This window comes from Somniosus microcephalus, unplaced genomic scaffold, assembly GCF_052327205.1.
Source record: "Somniosus microcephalus isolate GS21.2 unplaced genomic scaffold, FLI_Smic_1.0 unresolved_chr3, whole genome shotgun sequence".
Classification (NCBI taxonomy): Eukaryota; Metazoa; Chordata; class Chondrichthyes; order Squaliformes; family Somniosidae; genus Somniosus; species Somniosus microcephalus.
The window spans coordinates 68,555,565-68,579,046 of record NW_028225181.1 but is presented as its reverse complement, the minus strand read 5'-3'; the positions used below and the strand labels follow the sequence as shown (position 1 = coordinate 68,579,046).

The following is a 23,482-nucleotide window of genomic DNA, read 5'->3' as shown; positions in this document are numbered from 1 at the left end:
CAAGGTGCCGGCCGACTGCTGTCCCTTCTCCCCGGGCGGGCGGCGGCTGTCCTTCCCCCGGGGGAGCGGACTCCTCTCTAACTCTGTTCTCCAACTGCTCCTCCCCGCTCCGGCTTTTATAGCAGCCGCTTTTATAGCAGCCGCAGGCCCCGCCCAGCCGCGCCTTCTGATTGGCTGAAACCCGGCAAATCTCTGCCTCTGATTGGCGCGTTTTTCAATCCGCTCCAACCTCGGACACCAACGAAGAAGGCGACTTATAGAATAAGAGCTCGTCTCTGAATCAGACTCGTTATTGTTAAAGTGATGGCCCTCTGTGGGACTGAATATTAACCAGTTATTAAAATCATTGCATCTGTGGGATTGAATAATAATCGTTAAAATTATGGTATCTAGGACTGAATCATAATTAAAACTATGGCATTTGTGAGACTAAATAATAATCATTACTGCTAAAGATTGTCATCTGTGGGATTGAATAATCATTTTAATTAAAATTATAGCGTCTGTGGGACTGAATAATCATTAAAATGGCATGTGAGACTGAATAATTCATTATTAAATTGTGAATTATGGCAAATTGATCCTTTAAAATTACTGGTTCCTGAATTGACAGATTTAAGTTCACTTTAGCTTTTCAGCGACTCGCTTGTAAATGAGATGCCGGTGTCGGGTCGGGGTGGACCTGCTTCAGCACCTTGTAGATGTAGATGCTGTAACTCTGCTTCCTGGTCTTCCTGCGCTTCTTCTCGCCTTTGGCCCACTTCTTGGTGGCTGCTTTCTTCGGCCCCTTTTTCGGGGCGATGCCCCTGGACACCGCTTCAGGCCTGGTGAATGGACGTGAGGGTTTGTGATGGAGAAAGTCTCCCGGATGCGCTATTTAATAGCTAGCCGTATGCAAATGAGGAATCAGAAAGTGAAGGATTCCTATTGGTGAACCAGCGCATAAGTATCTATTGTGAGTTAGGAACAAGGGGTGCCAACTGGCCAATCAGAAACGCTCATGGTGTTGCAGCTGGTTTCAGGCACGTGGCTGCAGCTTCAAAAATATATTACAATAGGAAAATACTGCGGAATCTGAAATAACAACAGAAAATGCTGGAAATACTTGATGAAGGGTCCCAGACCTGAAATGTTAACTCTGTTTCTCTCTCCACGGATCCTGCCTGGCCAGCTGAGTATTTCCAGCATTTTCTGTTGAAAAATGTATTTTTGGTACCATAAGTTGCCCTGTTAAATTGCAGACTGCTTGCCCGACATTGATCCTGCTGAATGTTGGGAAGACCGGTCCCCGGCACTAACTGCGTCCCCACGTCACCGACTCCCTCCCTCTCCCTGGGCAGCTGGCTGAGCCAGACTGTTCGCAACCGTGGTGTCATATTTGGACCCCCACCCCCCTCAGATGAGCTTCCGACCACATATCCACGCCAGCACTAAGACCGTCTATTTCCGCCGCCAGTACATCACCCAACCCCGCCTCTGCCTCAGCTCATCTGCTGCTGAAACCCTCATCCATGCCTTTGTTACCTCTAGACTTGACTATTCCAACGCACTCCTGGCCAGCCTCCCACATTCCACCCTACGTAAACTTGAGGTCATCCAAATCTCTGCTGCCTGTGTCCGCACGTGCACCAAGTCCCGTTCAAACATTACCCCTTGTGCTCGCTGACCTACAGAGGCTCCCGGTTAAGCAACGCCTCGATTTTAAAAATCTCATCCTTGTTTTCAAATTCCTCCATGGACTCGCACCGCCCCCCCTCCTCCCCCACACACACACAAAGCTAGGTGGGCGTGTGTGCTGTGAGGAGGATGCCGAGAAACTCCAGGATGATTTGGACAGGTTGGGCGATTGGGCAGATGCATGGCAGATACAGTATAATGTGGATAAATGCGAGGTTATCCACTTTGGTGGCAAAAACAGGAAGGCAGATTATTATCTGAATGGCAATAGATTGGGAAAAGGGGAAGTGCAACGAGACCTGGGTGTCCTTGTGCACCAGTCGTTGAAGGTAAGCATGCAGGTGCAGCAGACGGTTAAGAAAGCAAATGGTATGTTGGCCTTCATAGCGAGAGGATTCGAGTACAGGAGCAATGATGTCGTGCTGCAGTTGTACAGGGCCTTGGTGAAACCACACTTTGAGTATTGTGTGCAGTTTTGTTCGCCTTATCTGAGGAAGGATGTTCTTGCCATGGAGGGAGTGCAGCGAAGATTCACCAGACTGATACCTGGGACGGCAGGAATGACGTATGAAGAGAGATTGGGTCGATCAGGCTCATATTCACTAGAGTTTAGAAGAATGAGAGGGGATCTCATTGAAACTTATAATATTCTAACAGGACTAGACACTAGATGCAGGAAGGATGTTCCCGATGGTCGGGGGAGTCCAGGACCAGGGGTCACAGTCTGAAGATAAGGGGTAAGCCATTTAGGACTGAGATGAGGAGGAATTTCTTCACCCAGAGAGTGGTGAACCTATGGAATTCTCTACCACAGAAGACAGTTGAGACCAATTCATTAAATATATTCAAGAAGGAGTTGGATATATTTCTTAAGGCTAAAGGGATCAAGGGATATGGGGAGAAAGCAGGGACCGGGTACTGAATTTGGATGATCAGCCATGATCGCATTGAATGGCAGAGCAGGCTCGAGGGGCCGAATGGCCTACTCCTGCTCCTATCTTCTATGTTTCTATGTTTCCAGATTCGTCGTGGTTTGCTGTGCACTTCACAACATGGCACAGCATCGTGGCTTGCAGATGCCTGAGGAACAAGTGGCTCATCACATAGCCTCCTCAGATGAGGAGGAGGTGGAGAGTGACAACGACCAGCTTGCAGAGGCGCATCAACCAGCGGCAGCAGCATGCGAGCACATTGCTGGCCGGGATGCAAGGCACGCACTCATCTTGGCCAGATTTGCTTAACCTAGCCAATCAAGCACTTTTGCCTCGCAGCTTCTTACCAGAGCATCGACAATGGCCAAGAACCTGCAGTTCCTACCACTCTGACCACCATACTGACAATTGCAAGTCATCCTAAGCCCTCAATGTGGAAGTCCCACTAGCGATATTACACACGCCACAACTGCAACAGTTGACATCAGAAATTTTAATGACAATAACCAACTGATGGCTTTTTAACATTAAACATAACGGCCCAGAAATTCGGGTCGGGGGCTTCCCGCGGGTGCAAGCCCCCGACCTACACTTACCTAGCGCGCCGGCAGTTGAGCTCTGGGCCTGCGTGGATTTCCTCTCCGAATCCTGGCCCAGAGGCCGGCGCGCTGTGCTTGCGTGTTCCAGGGGCGCAGTTAGTGCGATGCGTCCCCTGGGATCACGTGAGCCATGGGCAGCCAATCGGAGGAGGGAGAAGCCCATTCATAAGATTGACAGAAAGACCTGTCAAAACGTATGAATGCTGAGGGCCCAAAACAGTACTTAACCTTCAAATAATTTTTTTTTTTAAATCACACTTTTTAAATAAACTACAAATTACATTAAATAACTATTTCAAACAATAATTTAAATTTTTGAAAATAATAATTTTATAAAAAAACATGGCTAAAAATAAACTTACCTTACTTTAAAGTATTTAAAAATAATAAACCTGTGGAAAAAATGTTTTAATTTTAATTAATTGACCACTTACCTTGTAAAAAGCAGGCTTTACGCCTGCTTTTTAAATGTGTAAATCCTACAGGCTTACCCTCGCATGAAAACCTGTAAAAAAAATCTAAGTTCAAAGCGCACGCGCAGCCTCACCTGAGCACGCGTTCCACCTCTGAACCCCTTCGTTCAGAGGATCAGAAGTGCCGGTTTCCCGCGCATGCGCTGTGCATGCAAGAAACCGGCACTTCCATCGGGTCCACGTGTGAGTACTCCATGCGTACTCACGCGCTGGGCCCCGAATTTCTGGGCCAATATTTCACCTAAGTGACTACCCTTGTGACTACTTGTGCATTATCTTCCTTTTACGCGTGCTCCTACGTGTTGCTTCCCCTGTGGCTTCAGTGGATGTTGAGGCCCCTTGCTCACTTTTTTGCTGCTCCTGTCTCGACACCTTTGACGGGCACCCTCTGGGGTTGCGAACCTGTGAGGGCTCGGCAACAGTCTGCTGCTCCTGCGACTGTGCAGGTGTTGAGATGCCAATTTCAGTTGGGTGGGGACTCTGGTGGGGCTCTGACCGAGGTCTCTGCAGTGGCATGGTCGTGTGAGCCCTTGGAGTGGAACACCCACTTCCTTGTTGTATGCCACCAACATCCCTCTCATGGGTCAGCCCCACTTCAGAGCTAGCAAGTAGCTTGACAGCACCTTAGAGCTGACCATCGCTCCTCAAGAGGTATCAGTCTATTCTGAACAAATACCATGTTTTCCATACCCTGGCGACTAAGCTCCTCCATGGACGTAGCCATCCTCTCCTCTACCGTAGCCAGCCTTACCATGGAGGTAGCCATCCTTTCCGCGGAGGTTGCCATCCTTTCTGTGGTGATGCATTCATGCGCCAACGCCTCCACAAAGGCTCTGCTCATGTTAGCGAAGGACTCCTCCATTCACTCCACTCTCGCAGTGACCCTGGAGACAAAACCTGCCAGGGACTCCTGCACCTGTTCCTGGAGTTCCAGCACCACTCTTCTTCTGGATGGACCCGGAGGCAGAGGGTCGACATGCTGCTGAGCCGAGCTGGCAGAGTCCTGCGCCCTCTGACTAGGAATCTCCACAGCTGTCCCTGTCTCCACCATCTGCTGATGCTCACTTGTGCGCTGTGATACGCCAGGTGACAACACTGCACTATCTCACGAAGGTACCACCAAAGTGTGAGTGTCTGCGCTGGTGCTGGGTGTGCTGAATTCTGCTGACGCTGCACCCTCAGAGGTTGCAGCTTCCTCTGAGGTGTTTGGAGGCTCAGGCTGTTCCTCCTGGATAGTGGGGACGGGGGCTTTCGATGGTCCTGTGGGGGAGTAAAGGAAAGAGTCAGGGATGTGATGCCAAGGTTACATGCACATTGAATATTGCAGATGATCAAAAGTCAATCTGTTAGAGCATCAGAATCATTATCAGTGACTCATGCAATGTCAATGAGAGAGATGATAAACTATTCTGTCACCAGCTTGCTCTGATACACCCGTCTGTCCGTCCCCCACTTGCGCATCCTCCTCCACTCCCACGATCTCCAGGGCCGGCTCCTCCGAGGGGGTGAGCTGGGCTACTGAGGGTGGCCTTCCTCCTGTCCTCACTCTTTCCCTCTTATTGTGAGTGATCTTTTCCTGCAATGAGGGAGACAAGTGGAGTTTGAGTGAGAATGAAGGAGTGAGTGTAGAGAATCCATATCATTGGTGGTTAGAAGGAGACAAAGATGGAGTGAGATGGCAAGACCAAGGGCCCTCCCTGTGTGTTGTAAGTTGTTTTCATAGCATCACAGCGATAGGGAGTGTAAGATCTCTTCTGGGAGCCCAGTTTCTCGAATCTCTCCTGATAACTAAAGCCTCTCTTCCCTGGTATCCTCTCAGTGAATCTCTCTGCACCCTCTCCACGGCCTTGACATCCTTCTTCGAGTAAGATGCCCCAGAACCTGACACAATATTCTAACTGCAGCCCCAATAATTAAATTAACTATGAATAACTTTAAAAAACTATTTTAAACAATTAATCAAATTTTTGAAAAAAATAAATTTTTTAAAAATAGGGTCTAAAACTAAACTTACCTTACTGTAGATTCTTTAAAAATAATAAACCTGTGGAAAAAAAATTCTAAATTGCACTAAAAGACCACTTACCTGTAAAACTAAGTAATTACGTGTGGTTTTTCAATGCGTAAAAACCGGAGCCCTTTACACATGCGCAAACCTGTAAAAATACAGGAAATCCAAGTCGCACGCGCTGCCCAATACCGCGCATGCGTTCAGCCTCTTAACCCCTTGGGTCAGAGGACAGGAAATGCCGGTTTTCAGCGCATGCGCTGTGCATGCTGAAAACCGGCAATTCCTCCTGGCACACGCGTGAGTACCCTGTCCGTACTCACGCGTTGTGACAGGAATTACTGGGCCCATGTAAAATAATGAAAGACAGAGAAATGGCGAGGTTGTACGGTGAGGCTGGGAGATGAAGAATGGAGTCAACTTCCTATCCACGCTGCCCCCTCCCTTTAATACCGCAATCCTTAATTAGATCAACAAGCCTCCTGTCCGGCACCTTATCAAACACCTTTTGACAATCCATCAACACAACATCCACTGCATTTCCTCCCTCACTACACTGTGTTATTTCCTGAAATAATCCCTGCTGTCTGTCCTGAATGAATCCGTTTCACTACCAAATGTTGCAATGTTTGCTCCACACCACAGGGTTTCATCTGTTTAAAGCCACAACAGAAAGGGCCAGTTTTCTCCTGGAGTTTGAGAGAAATCAGCTTTGAAAATGATGCAGAGTTTCAGCCAATGAGGGAGCTCTGGGCTGAGCCCCGCCCACTGGGTGCCTCAAGCCCCGCCCCTCACACACTCCAATTGGTTGCAGGACCTGCCGCCCACTTGGTCCTCCAGCCCCGCCCCTCTCTTCCTATTGGTCCGGAGCTCCCGTCAATCACCCGGGCAGTGTGAGCTGAGCCGCTGACACATCAGGTGAGAGAGCTCAGGGAGCGGGTTAATGGACCCTGGGGGAGGCTGCGAGATTCTCAGCTCAGCTCGGTGCAGTGTGAACGGTCTGCTCCACACCCCGAGCTCAGGGAGTGGGTGAATGGACCCCGGGGGAGGCTGCGAGATTCTCAGCAGCTCAGCTCTGCTCGGTGCTGTGTGAATGGGCTGCTCCACACCCCGAGCTCAGGGAGCGGGTTAACGGACCCCAGGGGAGGCTGCGAGATTCTCAGCTCAGCTCGGTGCAGTGTGAACGGTCTGCTCCACACCCCGAGCTCAGGGAGTGGGTGAATGGACCCCGGGGGAGGCTGCGAGATTCTCAGCAGCTCAGCTCTGCTCGGTGCTGTGTGAATGGGCTGCTCCACACCCCGAGCTCAGGGAGCGGGTTAACGGACCCCAGGGGAGGCTGCGAGATTCTCAGCTCAGCTCTGCTTGGTGCTGTGTGAATGGGCTGCTCCACACCCCGAGCTCAGGGAGCGGGTTAATGGACCCCGGGGGAGGCTGCGAGATTCTCAGCTTAGCTCTGCTCGGTGCTGTGTGAATGGGCTGCTCCACACCCCGAGCTCAGGGAGCGGGTTAATGGGCCCCGGGGGAGGCTGCGAGATTCTCAGCTCAGCTCTGCTCGGTGCTGTGTTAACGGGCTGCTCCACACGCCGAGCTCAGGGAGTGGGTTAATGAACCCCGGGGTAGGCTGCGAGATTCTCAGCTCAGCTCTGCTCGGTGCTGTGTGAACGGGCTGCTCCACACCCCGAGCTCAGGGAGCGGGTTAATGGACCCCGGGGGAGGCTGCGAGATTCTCAGCTCAGCTCTGCTTGGTGCTGTGTGAACGGGCTGCTCCACACCCCGAGCTCAGGGAGCAGGTTAATGAACCCCGGGGGAGGCTGCGAGATTCTCAGCTCAGCTCTGCTCGGTGCAGTGTGAATGGGCTGCTCCACACCCCGAGCTCAGGGAGCAGGTTAATGAACCCCGGGGGAGGCTGCGAGATTCTCAGCTCAGCTCTGCTCGGTGCTGTATGAACGGGCTGCTCCACACCCTGAGCTCAGGGAGCGGGTTAATGAACCCCGGGGGAGGCTGCGAGATTCTCAGCTCAGCTCTGCTCCATGCTGTGTGAACAGGCTGCTCCAAACCCTGGCTGCTTGCGGAGAATGCCAGTGCAGAGGGCTCAGTGCAGAAAGCCCAGGGTTGAAGACCCAGAGGAGAGTGTCCTAGGCGGGAGGCCCAGCACGGAGGACCCCAGGCGGGGGGCTCAGGGTGGAAGACCCAGAGGAGAGTGTCCTAGGCGGGAGGCCCAGCACGGAGGACCCCAGGCGGGGGGCTCAGGGTGGAAGACCCAGAGGAGAGTGTCCTAGGCGGGAGGCCCAGCACGGAGGACCCCAGTCAGGAGGCCCAGCCCGGAGGACCCCAGGCGGGGGACCAAGGGCAGAACGGCTGGTTGACAGAAGCGGAGTCGGGAGATGCTGTGGGTGAGCATGCTGCACGGTTTCCAAAGTTGAAGAACGGTCTCCGGCCTGAATGAGTTCCAGCGGCCCCGCCTGTGCTCCGTTTGGTGGCAGCTGTGAGGCTTTATTTCGGTGATGGGATCGGGTTTGTGTCACCATTTTGGTGGAGGAAAGACAGACTGTTTCCATCTGTAGTATGGAGCTTGAGCGGCCATAAGATGGGAAAAGAGAACGGAATAAAAGTGAAAAAGGAAAATAAAAGGAAGATAAAAGGCAAAACAAAGTAATATCGGCAAGGAATAATGAATGTCTTGATGGCTGGGTCCTGTGAGTGATAACAGCAAGAAGAAGGGAATTTGAGTAGTCGTTTTCTTCTTTTACGGGATTTGAGAAAGTGGTCGGCTTCTTTTCTGTTGAAAAATTGAAGATTGTGGACAAGGATCATGATATTATATGGTTAAATAACATCAAGTGAAAACGAGGAGTTATTAGAGTGCCAATAGGACTGGCGTAGAACTGATATTTACTTGTTTTGTTGAAGAAGTTTCGGGTTCTGGTTAAAAGTAGTTTACTTGAAGTTTTAATTGATTTCTGATATGGTTATGGGACTTTGTATATCGTGGTGTTATTTAGTGTTAAAGCCTTCCTTAATCGAACAAACGAAGGCTCAAGTGAACGCATGCATGCGGACACAAATAATACGCACGTACGCACACACAATGGAACTTACGTTCAACCGAATGAGGGGTCCTCGCTCCCCAGGATGAAAGTGGGCATCCTATTGGGTGAGCGTGAGGCCTGTCTGGATGGATGAACGAATGCACGCCTGCGCACAGGTAGACAAATGACACGCATGCACGCAGACCTGCACAATGGAATTTACGCTTGAGCAAACGAACGAACGGAGGAATGAATGACCGAATGATTGAGCGATGCCAGTAGGACTTTCTTTTCTTGGTTTATTAAATAGTGGCAGTTTGTACTGTAAATATTATTGATGTACCTGTAAAAATGTATTATTGTATTTATATTATTGACCATCAAGCTGATTTTTGAGGCTTTATCCTTTTTATTGTGGTCAATGAATGTAACGGATTTACTATGTAATTGATGAGTTATATAAGTACTGTTGTACTTGAATGTAAAAAAAAAGGACAACAGGTAATACCAAGCAAAAACGAAGAGTTACTAGATTGCCAATAGGACTGGCATAAAATTGTTTTTCACTATGGGTACCTGTACTGTTAATATTATTGGTTTATCTGTAAAATTTACCACTGCATTTATACTGTTAACCCTAAAGCTGTTTTTAAGGCTTTGTTTTATTGCGGCTAATGAATGCAATGGATTTATTATGTAATTGATGAGTTGTAACAAGTACCACCATATTTAAATAAATATGTTTGATTAAAGAAAAGATGAACCCCGGGGGGACACGGGCTGCACACACCCGGGGTGGGCCTCAGGCCCCATTATTAAAACACTCAACATTATCCGCTTCACACACACCCGGGGTGGGCCTCAGGCCCCGAACAAGAGCCTCCGGAAAGATCGCAACAAACTTCCTTTAACTCCAACCCTCTGATTTCTGTTTTCTAGCCAGCTTTCCATCCATTCTGCTGCCTGACCTTTCACTCCACACAGCCTGACCTTGGTCATCTTGTCGATCTTACAAACTGTTTATGGATCGCAAGCTGGTTACAAAACAGAAAACAGAGAGTAGGGGTTGGGAGTAGCTACTCAGACTGGCAAAAGGTTGGAAGTGGTGTTCCACAGGGATCAGTGTTGGGATCGCTGTTGTTCATAAACGATTTGGACTCGGGAATCAGAAGAACAATTTCAAAGATTGTCGATAACACCAAAAAAGGTAGAGTTAATACTGAGGAAGACAAAATGCAAGAAGCCATTAATAAATTTCAGCATGGGGGTGTAATTGGCAAATGAATTTCACGATAGATCAGTGTGAGGTGGTGTGTTAATGAATTTCACTATAGATCAGTGTGAGGTGGTGTGTTAATGAATTTCACTGCAGATCAGTGTGAGGTGGTGTGTTAATGAATTTCACTATAGATCAGTGTGAGGTGGTGTGTTAATGAATTTCACTATAGATCAGTGTGAGGTGGTGTGTTAATGAATTTCACTGCAGATCAGTGTGAGGTGGTGTGTTAATGAATTTCACTATAGATCAGTGTGAGGTGGTGTGTTAATGAATTTCACTATAGATCAGTGTGAGGCGGTGTTTTAATGAATTTCATTGTAGATCAGTGTGAGGTGGTGTTTTAATGAATTTCACTATAGATCAGTGTGAGGTGGTGTGTTAATGAATTTCACTGCAGATCAGTGTGAGGTGGTGTGTGAGGAAATCTACATGATATAAGGGGTTAATTTCAAGTGCTTGCTGGGTAAAAGTTTTCAGACTTGACACAGGTAAAGAGTCGATGTGTAACTAGAGCTATTGCATGAACCTGGATTACAGCCAAGAACAGATGTCTGCCCACCTAATAAGAATGTAGAAGTGAAACAATGGGTTCCGTTTGATTTACCCAGTGACCTGATAACTTGCGACTGTAAGCAAACCTAGCCTCCCAATACATGATTAAGATTAAAGAGGACCTCCGGTTACACGATTCATGCCCTGTTATAGATTAACGGTTGACTTATGTGTCCAGAATCCTTCTGTCAATATGTCATAAGACCTGATGATTCATCTAAAATGTATCCTGATAGAGGAACAAAGGAATGTCAATCAAACTTGTTTGTTACACTGTATAAATATGGAACGCTTATGCTGTATCATTGGAATAGTAGCCTCACCCCTTGAGTAGAGCTGCTGATTCCCCTTGCAAGAGAAATAAAAGGCCTGTCCGTCTGACGAATCCAAGAGTGTATTGAGTCATTACCCAGAGCTAAGAAAAAAGGCACTTCTACAATTTGGAGGTTCCACCGAGATGGCTTGCTGTACCAATTGGTGAGTTAACAGACGCCGAGTACGTTGCTCGGTTAGGAAAAATCCCATCGGCCGAAGGTGGTGTTTTGCCACATTTTTGGGACTTTTCCTGCCAGAAGCATAGCTGCGCATAGTCTGTTTATTCCATTGGACAGTACTGCCATCGGGTAATTGACTCACAAGGTTCGGAGGTTAAACTGCCGTTGTGACTGCTTCCCTTTCAGAAATGGAACAGAGGATCAGCCATGAGGCGCTGATGCCCCGCGAACAGGATCATGCAGAAAAGGACTGTATAAAGGTACCAGAGAGAGAAGGTTAAGTCAGGAATTTGATTAACTAAGGAGCTAGCGATTTACTGGAAATTGAACTAGCAAGGTTCCATAAAGGGAGTAGGGTAGAAGGAGAGAGAGTGGGTGAAGTTAGTTGGGACAAATTGAAGGCCCTTTTTGCTAAAAAATTTGGCTAAAGGGAGTAAGGTAGAGGGAAGAAGAGTGGGCGATTGTCTGAAACACAGTGTCAATGTTTAATGTTTATGAGAGTGAGTATTTAACTACTTGTTATTATCAATCAACTTTGTCCAGTAAGGCTGCATAGGTTGGGGATTTAGTAACACTTTGGTTGTTGTTTAACAAGTGTATTGTTTATTGTTTATTGTCATATGTATTAATGTTTAGTCATGTCTGATCTGTAGAGGCGTCCCACGCAGATCATAGAGTGTTACGGAATTGTTGTATGTTTTAACTAAAATATTTAAGCTGAAAAAAAAACTGCAGAAGGGGTTGGAAAAGACCCAAGCCGGGGAAGTGAGTCCCGCGGCAGAATGTATTGTTGAGAAAATAGTGATGTCTTTTACATGATCCACTAAGCTATTGTGGATTCAGTATTTTCCCCAGTTAGAAATACCTTCCACGAGGGTTGAGAACACTCGAGTTTTAAAGCATAAGGATATGTCTTAATGTGTTGTAAATATTTTTTAAAAAAACCTTGCTGCAGTCAGTTGACTAAATTCAGTCGGGAAGTGCTGAGTTTCAGTCGCCTAGCCTCAGGCCGGTTATTAAGAGGGCAAATGCCCCACGTGAAGGCCGGGACCATAAAGTAGGCGCCGAAACTCTAAAGGCACTCGGAGTGACAAATGGTCAAGGACTTTGTGACACTGATTTGAAGTAAAGACCAAGAAGATTGGATGTGACTGTAATTTTGATACGTATGTATAGTTTATTAATCTGATCTGTAGGGGCGTACAACGCAGATCACGGATTGTCACGGGAGTTTAGATTGTTTTAAGTGAACCATTTAAGCTGCTAAAATGGGTGCTAGCACCAGTAAGCCACCCGGGAAAGGCACGCCAGCAGCCTTTATGTTAAAGAACTGTGGTCAATCATCCATTGATCACCTACCAAATTGGTGCAAATGGACTGTAAATAAGACTAGACCCTTTCCCTCAGATGATTCATTTAACATAGAAAGAATTACTTGCCTTGAGGAATGTTTAACGGACAAGAGAGAAATAGAGAACAGCCAGATAAAAAGACTGCCTCTATGTTTGTTGAGTCAGAAAAAAAAAAGATTACCCCGAAGAAATACCTTTCTCCTCTATTATGGTATGATAACAAGGTAACTATAGAAGGATGAATAGAGGGGAATATAGAGGAAGACGTAGTAGAGTAAGAGGGTATGGACGATCTGGTAATTGTTACAATTGCGGACAACCCGGACATTGGGCAAACCAATGCCCTGCGAAAAATCGTCAGAACCAAACCTCCAATAATGGACCTCCGTTAGACAATAAAGGTCCTAATTTCACTGTCCATAACCCTTTTTCGGACCAGTCAGGAGGTTACCCTACAAACGGACAGGGATTTAGGAGAAATAGAGATCAGAATTACTGACTGACACCAGCAGCCCCAGGCGCCACAGACCACCAAATGCCCGTTGTTTCTTTAAATTCACGCAGCGAACCTGAAATTAAAATGCAAATAGCTGGGAGACCTATGTCATTTTAGTAGATACAGGAGCAACCTTTTCGGTGTTAGGGAAAGGATATTCTGAAGGAATGCCTATTAATGGGAAAAAGACCCCGATAGCTGGATTGGCTGGAATACTACAACGCTTGAATCAATCGACTCCCCTCACAGTAAAAGTAGAAGAATTTGAGGAAGAACACTCCTTTCTGTTATCAGGAGATGTCTCTATGAATTTATGTGGAAGAGACTTGCTGTGCAAAATGAATGCTACAATCATTTGCTCCCCATCAGGAGTAACGGTAGAAATCCAAGTAGATAAGGCATATGCGTACCCAGTAACAGAAATAAAACACCCTGTTCTTTACACATGGGAAATTGCCGACCCAAGTTTGAGTCCCAAACTTGTCAGTCTGTTAGGAGCATGGGGATTCGTTACAAGCTCCATAAAACAATACCAGGAATCCCTGAAATTAGGGAAATGGCATTCAAAATTGCACTGCACGGCCTGCTATGACATAACAGGATAAGATTAGCAGCCGTTTTTAAATTTAAAATACCTCCTAACTATTAGACTGCACAGCCCTATAAAGTTACAATTAATCCAGCTGCACCATTACCCAAAAGGTCACAGTATCCATTGTCAGAGAAAGCAGAAAAAGGAATTGAGCCAGTGATGGAATCATTGTTAAAACAGGGAGTTAACGCCGGATAGAATAAAGGTCGTTTGCAACACATCATTGCCAAAAACTAAAAGAGAAATGAAGCATTTTCTAGGAATGACTGGCTATTGTAGACAATGGATATTGAACTATTCAGAAATAACCAGACCACTATTGGACATGAGCATGACAAATTTGGAAAATTTGCGGTTACCTGACTTCCTCGGGAACCCAGATTAAAAATGCACAAGAAGTGCAAAATCTTTTACTAGCTATTCAGAGACGTAAACAGATTGCAATTATTAAGTGCCAAGCGCACACGGGGCATTTGGACAAGGTTGCGCTTGGAAACGCTGCTGCAGATAGCGCTGCTAAGTCAGTAGCTATATCAAGTACTGAACGACAAGTTTCAGCCTTCCCTGTTAGGGAAAAGCCAGAGATACCGCAGCCCCCATCCTTAGATGATGTGCCGACCCATCAAGATAGGGCCAGTTCTGATGAAGTAAAGGAATGGGTTGTTAATCATTGTTTTAAAAAAACACTGACGGCTTATGGGTTCATCATGACGGCCGCATGGTGGCACCCAAATCATTACTATCACCAATTGCCCGATGTGTTCATAAATTCACCCATGCGGGCAAAGGGGGGATGGCGGACTATATCCTCAAGACCTGGTATGCACCAGGAATCTCAAAGTTGGCAAAACAAATATGTGAAAATTGTACTATCTGCCAGACCATGAATGCAGGGAAAATAAAGAAGGTACAGCCTGCATCCCACCCAAACCCCATGGGCCCTTTTGTACACTTGCAAATGGATTTTATTGAACTACCTGTGTGTATGAGCTTTAAATATGTATTAGTTATTGTTGATATGTTTTCAAGATGGATTGAAGCATTTCCTTGTAGAAAGACTGACGCCACTACTGTTGCTAAATGTTTATTGAAGGACACTGTACCTCGCTTTGGGATACCAGCAAAACTGTCAAGTGACAATGGGTCCCATTTTACGGGAACATTGATTAAGGAACTATGCAAAGCCTTACAGGTTAACCAGCACCTCCATTGCAGTTATCATCCACAGTCGGCTGGACTAGTGGAAAGATAATAACGGGATGCTGAAAAACAAGCTTGCAAAACTGTGTAAAGAAACTGCACTTAAATGGGTTGATTTGTTACCCATAGCTTTAATGACAATGCAGTCTGCTACCAACAGAACTACAGGATTGTCGCCACACGAGATCGTCATGGGAAGACCACAAAGATTGCCCTTTTCGGCACCTTTAACAGCTAAACAAATGGACAGTCATAAAATGGAAGAAGATATGTTGAGTTATTGCATTGCACTAACCAAATGCATTTCTAGTTTCCATCAACAGGTGAAGGAAGCCCAGGTCGATCCCGCTGAAGGAAAGTGCCATACTTTCGAGCCAGGAGATAGCATCTACATAAAAATCTTCAAGTGAAAGAATGGCCTTCAACCCAGATTTGAGGGACCCTTCCAAGTACTCCTGACCACAAACACCGCTGTAAAAGTAAAGGAGCGACCAACATGGATACATGCGTCCCATTGTAAGAAGGCATCAGTTGAAGATGATACACTGCCAAGATGAACTGGATTTGGACTCTAATAAGACTGTTCCCTTTGTTAACGATAATTGAAACTGCCATATTGATTTACCCAGATCCCCTGAAGGGCAAACCATGCATAGAAGAATGTGTACTTTTAAACAGTGATTTCTTTTATATTATATGCTATAACGAGACTATGAAGGTTCAGCTTCAGGATCACACTATGCAGGTACCCCCATATCAACCCCTGAGTCTTAGGATTAGGCAGAATAAGATAGTAGAAGAAGATAGTGGACAGAAGCTTGATAAGCTATGGGTTATATGCCCCGATACTGTGTCACCAAGTGAAAGAATTGCGAATGAAGGAGTTATCTGTAGTGGTAATCCAAAGGGAGGACTGGCCCTGATGGCCAGGCCAATGTTTTGTAACAATCCAGTTACAGAGCCCTTTATTTCAACATTAGCCACTCAGAAAAGAAAACTTAATAAGACAGATCCAGAACAACTAGAAGATGAGTGGAAGGGAGCAGGATATAACCTAACGAAATTTGAAGGATGGTTTCATCCCCAATATGATAATCGAAGGAATCCAGAGAGTCTATTAGTGACATCAATGGGAACTGTAAATAAAACAAAAGGAGAAGTGTGTCTGGTAAACGACAATGGAGAAGGATTGATGGTTGGATGGAGTGAGTGCAAATGTAACTACACTTTGACTAAAACTACTACTAAACCACCGGGTGCAGCCGAATGGCCCTATTGGGGATGGTGGAACCTGTCCACAGTACAAAATTTGACTAGTAAAAAAATCTGGAAAGGAGAACAAGGAATAGGAATGATGCACCAGATATGGAACAAATTTGAAGCCTATAATAACACCTATTTCATCTGTGGGCATAGAGCATACCCTTGGTTACCACAAAATTTGACTGGGTCATGTTACTTGGGATATGTAGTGCCCTATATACATCATATTTCATCTTTGGATAGCCACCCTGGGACACGAGCAAAACGAGCCATTACAGAAACTGAAAGGTTCTTTGCTATAGCATTTCCCTGGTATGGAACAGAGAAGCTAGCAAGAGAATCTATAAACATGGCAGCAGTGTTGGAACAAATAGCCAATGATACTGCTGATGCTCTTAGTGATGTAAACGCAGAAATGGTGGCTTTGCGCATTGTTGCTTTACAAAACCGCATGGCTCTGGACTATTTGTTGGCAAAAGAAGGGGGCACATGTGCAATCATAAAAACCGAATGTTGCACCTATATTCCAGATAGTTCAGAAAATATCACCAACCTGGTAAACCACATAAAAGGAGGCCGTAAAGAAACTACGTCAACCTGAACAGTGGTCCATGTGGGATTGGATTTCAGGATGGGGAGGAGCATTAGGAAAGCAAATTTTGGAAGTCTTAATTGCAATTGTGATGATTATAATTTTAATTAGTTTATTGATTGGTTGTTTAAAATTATTGTGTACAAAAGTCCTTTCCTCATTAACATCAACTCCCCCAGTACCCGTGATGTCTGAATATGAGGATATTAAGGGTGAAACCTTTGATGTGGAATTTCTTAAACTTAGCAAAATAGATTGTCCTTAGAAAGGACAAAAGGGGGGAATGAGGAAATCTACATGATATAAGGGGTTAATTTCAAGTGCTTGCTGGGTAAAAGTTTTCAGACTTGACACAGGTAAAGAGTCGATGTGTAACTAGAGCTATTGCATGAACCTGGATTACAGCCAAGCACACCTAATAAGAATGTAGAAGTGAAACAATGGGTTCTGTTTGATTTACCCAGTGACCTGATAACTTGCGACCGTAAGCAAACCTAGCCTCCCAATACATGATTAAGATTAAAGAGGACCTCCGGTTACACGATTCATGCCCTGTTATAGATTAACGGTTGACTTATGTGTCCAGGATCCTTCTGTCAATATGTCATAAGACCTGATGATTAATCTAAAATGTATCCTGATAGAGGAACAAAGGAATGTCAATCAAACTTGTTTGTTACACTGTATAAATATGGAACACTTACGCTGTATCATTGGAATAGTAGCCTCACCCCTTGAGTAGAGGTGCTGATTCCCCTTGCAAGCAAAATAAAAGGCCTGTCCGTCTGACGAATCCAAGAGTGTATTGAGTCATTACCCAGAGCTAAGAAAAAAGGCACTTCTACATGTGTTAATGAATTTCACTGCAGATCAGTGTGAGGTGGTGTGTTAATGAATTTCACTGCAGATCAGTGTGAGGTGGTGTGTTAATGAATTTCACGATAGATTCAATTTCAATTTTATTTTTTATTTGTCACATAACCAAATACAACAAGTGAAATCCAGTCAGTGAAATGCTTTTCTCTTAATGAGCCGAGCGCACCAAGCAGCAAATGACACTTAGCTGCCTGGTACGCAAGTAGCCCGCAAGGACGGCAGCCATCTTCATCGGCGCCATCACAATAGAGTCCGCTCTCGCCTCGCTCCGCTTTTCCCGCACTCCTGCCCAACAATCTTCAGCCGCCGTGGTATCGACATCCCGGGGCCTGCTTCTCCCTGGCTGTCCTTCCACGATCAGTGTGAGGTGGTGTGTTAATGAATTTCACTATAGATCAGTGTGAGGTGGTGTGTTAATGAATTTCACTATAGATCAGTGTGAGGTGGTGTGTTAATGAATATCATTATAGATCAGAGTGAGGCGGTGTGTTAATGAATTTCACTATAGTTCAGTGTGAGGCGGTGTGTTAATGAATTTCACTGTAGATCAGTGTGAGGTGCTGTGTTAATGAATTTCACTATAGATCAACGTGAGGTGGTGTGTTAATGAAATTCTCTATAGATCAGTGTGAGGTGGTGTATTAATTAATTTCACTATAGATAAGTGTGAGGTGGTGTGTTAATGAATTTCACTGTAGATCAGTGTGAGGTGGTGTGTTAATGAATTTCACTGTAGATCAGTGTGAGGTGGTGTGTTAATGAATTTCACTGTAGATCAGTGTGAGGTGGTGTGTTAATAAATTTCACTGTAGGTCAGTGTGAGGTGGTGTGTTTTGGTGGGAATAATAAGGAGGCCACACACTACTTGGACAAGGGGGTGAAATTGGGTTGCTTTGTGCCTTCCGCGATATTTAGCGGGAGGTTAGCGGCGGCGGTAGCGCCCCGCGGCACTGCACTCCCGGCAATGACGCCATCGCCATGCGCAGCACCCCGGCTGCAACCTTGGGTTGCGACCCCATACCTATTGGCGGACGACATGCTCGACAAGGTCAGGCAGGGGTCGTTCCTGCAGCCGCAGCGGCGCCACTTAAAGGGCAGGTGTCGGGCGGCAACTTTTTATTTTGGCCGACTGCCAGCTCCCGCCCCCTTCCCCTTTCTTCTTCGGGGTGTCGGCCGCGATCGCTCAGCCCGGCGCTCCTCTTGATCCGACACCCCGCTCCCCGTTGGTCCAGCAGGGCCCCGATGTGAGCAGTGCTAGGCTCCTCCCCTTTAATCAGGGAGGGAGGTCTGCTATGGCGCGAAGCTATGTGCCAACGGGCGTGGCGCTGTTGCACGAAGCGCCCTGAAATTCACTGGTGGCACCTCAAGGGAGGGGAGCGCTTCCAGGAGCACCCCGCCTCCTGCTTGGGGCGCTACTGCTGAATTTAATGCACAGGGGCTCTAACTTTTTCGGGGGGCTAAAATTAGCCCTGGTGAATTTAGCGACCCAAAGGGGGCGCCACTGAATTTTTCCCCCAAAAGTCTAAATGGGCTGATGGAGCAGAGGGATCCAGGGCTACAGATACACAAATCACTAAAAGTAGTGACACAGGTTAATAAGGCCATTAAAAAAAAGCACTGGGGTACATTCCTAAAGGAGCCTTCTGTTCCGTGCCTAGGAGCTCTGAACCATGGCAGAGACGTTTCTCACACGCCTCGAGATTAACCCGCACGGCAACTTTGCTGTCAGTGAAGAGAGATGAGAAGGACCAAAGTGCCGTTTGCCCCTCTCAGTGTGGCCCTGAAGGACTGTGTCCAGGCTGGAGTTCTGTTCCCGCCGTACGATCCTCCCCCAGTTTGTCCTTTCTGAGCTCCAGCCAGGTGATGCTAAACACTCAGGTGGGAAAGACAAAAATCTACAATAATGTGTTTAAAACAAAGCTGGTTTATTTGACAGCTATCCAGAATATTAAACTCCAGCCCAGTTATTGGGGTTATTTACATCAGCAGAAACAAACCCCAACTGTCAGAATGAACATGGTTCAGTCCTGGATGTGATTAACAGCAGCAACAACAGAATCCAACCCCTGCAGTCACTTGTGAACTCGCTGGTGTCTCAGCAGGATGGATGACTGATTGAATCCCTTCCCACACACGGAGCAGGTGAACGGCCTCTCCCCAGTGTGAACTCGCTGGTGCCTCAGCAGTTTGGATGATTCAGTGAATCTCTTCCCACACTCAGGGCAGGTGAACGGTCTCTCGCCAGTGTGAGTGCACTGGTGTACAGTGAGCTGAGATGATCGCCTGAACCCAGTCCCGCAGTGCGAGCACCTGAACGGCCTCTTGTCAGTGTGAACATGCTGGTGTCTCAGCAGGTCGGATGACTGAGTGAATCCCTTCCCACACACGGAGCAGGTGAACGGCGTCTCCCCAGTGTGAGTGCGCTGGTGTACAGTGAGCTCAGATGATCGCATGAACCCAGTCCCGCAGTGAGAGCACCTGAACGGTCTCTCCCCAGTGTGAACACGTTGATGGTACGTCAGAACCCAGGAAGTTTTATAGCACTTCCCACAGTCCGAGCATTTAAATGGTCTCTCGTCAGTGTGAACTCGCTGGTGATTCAGCAGGTTGGATGACTCAGTGAATCCCTTCCCACACACGGAGCAGGTGAACGGCCTCTCCCCAGTGTGAAATCGCTGGTGTCTCAGCAGGGTGGATGAATCAGTGAATCCCTTCCTACACTCGGAACAGGTGAACGGCCTCTCCCCGGTGTGAATGCGCTTGTGTCTCGATAGGCTAGATGATTGGCTGAAGCCTCGTCCACACACATAACACGTGTACGGTTTCTCCCCGCTGTGAACGGTGCTTTTTGCTTCCATGTTCAGAGGCCGGTGATATTCAGATCCGATGAGTCGAGTGACTCTGTCAGATCTTGACGTGGTGTTTGGTTTGAGTTTCCTGTCTGCAAATCCTCCCCTTCCAGTGCCCTGTAAAATTAATTTAAAACAGGGAGCGTAAGAGACAACCCACAAGAAAACAAAGGCAGGTTGTGAAACTGAGCTTAATCAATCTGGTCATTTGTGGGGCCGGCACTAGAAAAAAAGTGACCATGAAAGCTGCCGGATTGTCATAAAAACCCCACTGGTTCACTGATGTCCTTCAGGGAAGGGAATCCGCCACCTGGTCTGGGCCTACACAAGACTCTGGCCTCTATGGGAGGAGAGAGAGAGAGAGAGGTGGGTGTGGTAGGGGGAGGGGGGCGAAGGAAAGGAACTTTATACATCTGCAACTCGACCAGAACTTTGATACAACCTCCAAAACCCGCAACCTCAAGCACCTAGAAGGACAAGGGCAGCTGTTGTATGGGAGCACCATCATCTCCAAGTTCCCCTCCAAGTCACACATCATCCTGACTCAGATATATTCATCGTTGGTGGGTCAAAATCCTGGAACTCCTTACCGAACAACATTGTGGGAATACCTTCACCACACGGACTGCAGTAGTTCAAGAAGGCGACTCACCACCCCCTTCTCAACGGGAAACTGGGGTTTGGCAATATTTGCTGCTCTTGCGAGCTACGCCCACATCCAAAGAATGAATTCAAACAAATCTGAATATGTAAACTGGATTAAAAGCCTGCACAGAAATACTTGTTCCTAAAACAATACTATTTTACATTGTGCTGACAGTGTCTGTGTAACAACCTAATCTCCCCTAGAATCCACCTCCCTTGACAGTCTCACATTGGAAATTGTTGGGTCCTCCTGGGCTCAGAAGTACTGGGGGTTAAACCCAGCAGCTTCTCCTCCATCTCCACTCCAGCTCAAACTGAAACATAGAAGATAGGAGCAGGAGTAGGCCATTCGGCCCCTAGAGCCTGCTCCGCCATTCAATGCGATCATGGCTGATCATCCAAGTTCAGTACCCGGTACCTGCTTTCTCCCCATACCCCTTGATCTCTTTAGCCTTAAGAAATATATCCAACTCTTTCTTGAATATATTTAATGTATTGGCCTCCACTGCCTTCTGTGGTAGAGAATTCCACAGGTTCACCACTCTCTGGGTGAAGAAATTCCTCCTCATTTCTGTCCTAAATGGCCTACCCCTTATCCTTAGACTGTGACCCCTGGTTCTGGACTCCCTGACCATCGGGAACATCCTTCCTGCATCTAGTCTGTCCAGTCCTGTCAGAATTTTATCAGTTTCAATGAGATCCCCTCTCATTCTTCTAAACTCCAGCGAGTACAAGCCCAATCATCCCAACCTCTTCTCATACGTCATTCCTGCCAGCCCAGGTATCAGCCTAGTGAATCTTCGCTGAACTCCTTCCACGGCAAGAACATCCTTCCTCCGATAAGGCGACCAAAACTGCACACAATACTCACGATGTGGTCTCACCAAGGCCCTGTACAACTGCAGCAAGACATCCTTGTTCCTGTACTCGAACCCTCTCGCTACGAAGGCCAACATACCATTTGCCTTCTTAACCGCCTGCTGCACCTGCATGCTTACCTTCAGCGACTGGTGCACAAGGACACCCAGGTCTCGTTGCACTTCTCCTTCTCCCAATCTATTACCATTCAGATAATAATCTGCCTTCATGTTTTGGCCACCAAAGTGGATAACCTCACATTTATCCACGTTATATTGCATCTGCTATGCTTCTGCCCAATCACCCAACCTGTCCAAATCATCCTGTAGTTTCTCAGCATCCTCCTCACAGCACACACGCCCACCCAGCTATGTGTCGTCTGCAAATTTGGAGATATTACATCTAGTTCCCTTGTCTAGATCATTAATATATATTGTGAATAGCTGGGGTCCAAGGACCGATCCCTGTGGTACCCCACTGGTCACTGCCTGCCACTCAGAATGAGACCCGTTTATTCCAACTGTTTGCTTTCTGTCTGCCAACCAGTTCTCTATCCATGTCAATACCTTGCCCCCAATCCCATGTGCCTTAACTTTACACGCTAATCTCTTATGCGGGACCTTATCGAAAGCCTTCTGAAAGTCCAAATGCACAACATCCACTGGTTCTCCCTTATCTATTTTACTAGTTACATCCTCAACAATGAAGCAACAAAAAGACCTACACAGGCGGCCAGGGACCTACCTTCCGTCAGCCTGCAATAAAACTCTTCCCGACAGCCGCTGACTAATGGCGGCCCCAGCACCCACAATTCCCCGCGCCCCAGAAACCGCTCTATCCAATACGCTGATTTCCCCGCTGAGAGTGCGCATGCTCCCCAGGGCCGCGGGCCATTCTGGGAGCCTGGCTCCTGTCCTTTTCCTGATTCGGACTCGGCGGAACCGGCTGAAGAAACCGGGAAGCGGTGGCTCGGATGGGAGAGGCGCTGCACCCTGGGTTTCCTGGTGCCGGGGCTCTGGCCGCACGTCCGCCGGGCCCAGATGCTCTGATTCTGATTGAGTTTTTTGATGAGGTAACAGAGGGGGTTGATGAGGGCAATGCGGTTAACGTGGTGTACATTTATTTCCAAAAGGCGTTCGACAAGTGCCACATAATAGGCTTGCCAGCAAAGTTGAAGTCCATGGAATAAAAGGGACAGTGGCAGCATGGATACGAAATTGGCAAAGTGACAGGAAACAGAGAGTCGTGGTGAACGGTTGTTTTTCGGAATGGAGGAAGTTATACAGTGGTGTTCCCCAGGGATTGGTACTAGGACCACTGCTTTACTTGATATATATTAATGACTTAGACTTGGGTGTACAGGGCACAATTTCAAAATTTGCAGGTGACAGAAAACTTGGAAGTAAAGTTAACAGTGAGGAGGATAGTGATAGATTTCAAGAAGACATAGACAGGCTGGTGGAATGGGCGGACATGTGGCAGATGAAATTTAACGCAGAAAAGTGCGAAGTGATACATTTTGGTAGGAAGAACCAAGTGAGGCAATATAAACTAAAGGGTACAATTTTAAATGTGTGCATGAACAGAGAGACCTGGGGGTATGTGTGCACAAATCGTTGAAGGTGGCAGGGCAGGTTGAGAAAGTGGCAAAAAAAGCATACGGGATCCTGGGTTTAATAAATAGAGGCACAGAGTCCAAAAGCAAGGAGGTTATGA

General features: G+C 47.0%; 1 pseudogene across 1 annotated transcript in view; it reads right to left on the bottom strand.

Moving 5' to 3' along the window:
* LOC147091882 (uncharacterized) overlaps nucleotides 1-23,482 on the bottom strand; it is a 45,550-nt pseudogene that overhangs the window by 13,123 nt on the left and 8,945 nt on the right. Inside the window, exon 2 of the transcript XR_015075241.1 lies at nucleotides 19,491-20,380. The product of XR_015075241.1 is annotated as an uncharacterized LOC147091882 (transcript). The remainder of the gene's footprint in view (nucleotides 1-19,490; nucleotides 20,381-23,482) is intronic.